Below are 4,442 nucleotides of genomic sequence, written 5' to 3' on the forward strand. Positions count from 1 at the left end.
GACTTAAAAAAATGAAACAAGTATCACTCGAAATAAACAAAGATGTGTTCCTGCAACTTAATAACTTGTTCATCAAAAGCAATTTTCCTACGAAAGAATGATGAAATGGGAATTCAGTCACACTTGGGAAAGAGTATAGTCCAAATTATTAAATCGAATATGAACTTCGTGTAAGACAAAGAAACTTTAACAAAAAAGTAAAAGAAATAGCATTGAATGCTGAGAGTTGTACACTGACATGCTGGCAGGAAAGCATCACTAAGAAGGAAGACAGGTCATCTAATGCTACATGATAAAACTGGAGAGTATTCTTACCCAATGTTAAATAAAAGGGTCAGCTGGAAGAATATTTTATATATATATGTGTGTGTTACACATATATGTATGTTACACATTTATGCATGTTACACATATATGTATGTTACCTACGTATACATACATACATATGGTTGTATATATGTATGTATACGTTGGGGAAGACAATTGGGAAATATGTCATGTCTTTTAAAAGTCCATACACTTTGACACAGATACTTGACTTGTAGACTAAATGAAAACTAAATTCAAGTATTAATTGCAGTATTGTTTTTAATGGTGAGAAATAAGTAACAAGTTAATGTACATCAACAGAAGACTGGTTAAATAAATTGGGACGACCCAAACAGCAAATACATCATTAAAATAAGTTTTTATATGTGAAAAATGTCTATAGCATATTGTGGAAAATTACAGGGCATTTTAGAATTCTATGTTCAACACACACACTCAAATATATACATGTCCATCCCAAAGTGTTGACACTGACTTTCTTAGAATGGTGGGACAATGGATGATTTTAATGTTCTTTTTGCTTATTATATATCTCTTTCCTGGTTTTCTTATGTGAATTTTTTATATTAATAAACATGTTTATATGCTATAAAGATAATTATAAAAATTAAAGGGGCAAACTGGGAAGTCTGCAAAAATAATGATTAAAGGATTCGACTGATTTATAAGAAAAACACTAAGATTCTAATAATGAAAAAAGTGAAAGAATAAGACACTGAAATACACAGAAAAATAGTATCAATAAATAATTAAGTTCAAAATAAGACAACACGCTTATCCTTTTATTTAAGTGGAAAGGGTTTTTAAAAACCCACAATATTAATTAAATATGAATAGACACTCTGAAATCCCGTATCATTTAATCTGAGTAGTTGCACTTCTGAAATTCTAGCCAAAAGAATATTGCTAACTACAAAAAAAATACTCCTAACTGTGAACAAAGCTTTCAGTAGAATATGTCCATCACAATGTTCCTGGTACAAGAAAACAATGAAAATACAGCAGAATGTTATTTGGGAATCCTAAACCTAGAAGCATCCAAACATTGGAACTGTTTCAGAAGGATTTCATCCATGCTGATATAGAATGATTTGCTAAAATGTAAGGCATGTAGTGATGTGAATAACTAGTCATTTAGGCAAGTCAAAGTCCCAGAATCACAAAACGTTGGTACCAGTCATAAGAAACCAGTTCACAGGAATGTCAGAGGCTATTTTATGCTGTGAAAATTTCATTCTTTCATGGGACAAAGGTTATTTAGTAGCAAAAGGGGGATACTCTAGATGTAAAAATGAAAAAAAAAGGCATAAAGATCAGGAAGATGATAGAGATTTTTTTCCAAAAGAGCTGTTGCATCATTTACCATTTCAATGTCTGCAGATGCTTACAATAAACTCTGGTATATTCCTGACATGCCTAGCTGTCAATCCATACACGTTTCAAATAAATAAAATTTGTATATACTTATTACACTGCATGATGTTTTTAGGAACATCATTTTTAAGGAAATAAATCTGATTTCTATCACAAGAGCTAATGAGAAAAACATACAGTCACTTTCAATCCCGTCTGAAATAAGGCAGAATTAAATAAGAACTAAGAATTAAATCAAGCAGTATGTTATAATTACATAGGTAAGAAAAGCCTATCTGTGGAGGGAAAACCCACAAAGATATTAATAGTTCACTCATTAATTCGTCAACATATATAAATCAAACACCTTTTACATGCTCAGCACTGTGCTCAGTTCGGAGAGATACCAACTGGTAAACATAAGACTCATAGTCACTGGCTGTCCTGGAGCTTACACTCCAGTGGAGGGAGACACACAATTTTCAAATAAGCATATGCATGGGAGTAACTCCTCACCCCCAAATTCTTTTCTTCATTTTTCTTGTTTACTATCAGACATTCTCATGAATGTTCACTTTAATGATACTCATTTTAAATGACTGGACTTTTCTCATATTTTAAGACAAATTAATCACATAAACTGGTCGCTATTTACCTGATTCATGGCCAATTCAAATATCCAGATGAAAAAGATAGAAAGCTCTGTATTTATTATCTAAGTTCCATAAGTCCCTAGAGAAGATTAGGACAATCTTTTCGTCATTTGCATAATGCAGCTATCATATCTTTTCAATTGCATTTGCAGAACCCAGCCCTGGCCAGTACGTAAAGCTATCATCACTAAATCTAAACATATTCAGAGAATAAGTCAGAATAAAAACACTGACAACACAGATCTGTGAATAATAATTATAATTAACCCCTTCTAAAAGAAAAGGTATATGTAATAGTACATAATAGAGTAACAATTTAACCCATCTTTTTTTTTTTTTTCCTTTTTACTCAAAGCATAAAGCAGAGGCAACACTTCATCCCAGGTTAACATGCAACTTAAAAAAAAAGTTAATATACATATTAAACATGGAAATTCACAAGTAAAACCTTATTTGTCATTTCCCCTCAAACATACCTTAACACGATTCCTTTATTTCTTAATAAACAAGGCCCTACCGCTGGTCACCTGACCAATGCCTTACATTTCTGGAGCTTGACAGTTTAGTGAGTTATGGACATAAGAACACTGTTGTAAGTATACTGAAGTTAACACATCTGCGAAGCAGCTGATCAGACTGATTTACCAATTGAGGGGTCTCTACTCCAATCTACCACTCCCTCCCAACCTCTGCAAAAACATAAATATCCTCCAGCCACCATGAAGTTTTCTTGTCAAGAAGGCCCTGAAGCATGATTTCCCTAGTTTTCTAACACACATCAGCAGTGATGAACTACAAAGCACCCACATGCTCAAAGATCCTTACTTTTTGGAAAATTCCTTGAGTGCAAAATTTTCTTAGGATTCAGAGAAATGCAAGTTCAAAAAAAGATAAAGAGATAAGACAGATTTTTTTGCCTCTTCATGCATGCAAAGCTTGAGTTAAAACCTTTTATCATATTAGAAATTCCAATACAACAAACCTAAAAACTTTCAAAAGGTTTCCTAATTTCTTTGTTGTATTAAATGTGGCTTCAAGTATGTCAATAAACATAGAGCTCAATTTGGGAGGGGTAGATAGACTACTTACAACATATCTTCATCTAGGCTTCTCTAGGAAAATACAATAAACAAAGAAGACTATCTATAAGAAATGTGTCATCTTTAAAATCAATACTGTTAGTAAAATGTATTTTAAGCACCAATTAAAATTAGTATATGTTTTTCTCATCTCTAGCAACCAAAAGAGCCCTTCTTAGATGTAATTATAGCTTCCTCCTCAATGTGTTACCTTGAACATTAACCCAGAAAATATCTTTAAAAGTGCTCTGCAGGTATTACCTCCTCTCAAAAAACCACAGAGGGACAACATAAGAAAAGTCTACTCCAATCTAAATGGCTAGTTTAAGCAAAAATAATTAGAGGAATTCTGTATATCACCAATGTAAGAAGTTCTGGAGAAGAGAGTAGCATACAATTATTTAAAGTCATGTACACATTTCACTTTTCCATGCAAGATGATTTAAAATATAAACACAATGTGGTTGTAAATCACTGAAAATACCATCAAGTCTCTGCCCCCAGAATTTATAGTCCCACTCTATGGTCAAAAAAAAAGAAAAGAAGGAAAGGAGAGAGAAAGGGAGGGAAAGGAGGGAGGTAGGAAGGAAATATGAAAACATAATAGTCTATCAAATATTTTAGTTTGTAAGTAGAATCTAAACAAAGAGGAAGGATTTGTCTTGAGCAACAAAATGGATCAAGATCTAAATGATAAAATCAAAATTACTAACCACTAAGTATGAGGAGAATTAAGAGGATACTCTTATACAAGCAATAAAGTTTTACTCAGGTTTTAAAATACACAATACAATCTTCTGTGTGAAAACTATTAAAAAAAAAAAAAAAAAAGAAAAACAGTTCAGTTTTCTAGCCTCTGCAGTAACTAAAAGGCAATGGCGTGTTTTTATTAGGAATGAGAAAAAATGGTTTTGCTCATGTTTCCTAAACTATGGTTTGTTATCTAGTTTTTTGTTTTTTTCCCCTCAAATAAAGCACAAATTGTGACTTAGAAATCCTCAGGGCTGTGACATCAGTACTCCAAATA

This window comes from Panthera leo, chromosome C1 (genome assembly GCF_018350215.1).
Source record: "Panthera leo isolate Ple1 chromosome C1, P.leo_Ple1_pat1.1, whole genome shotgun sequence".
Lineage (NCBI taxonomy): Eukaryota > Metazoa > Chordata > Mammalia > Carnivora > Felidae > Panthera > Panthera leo.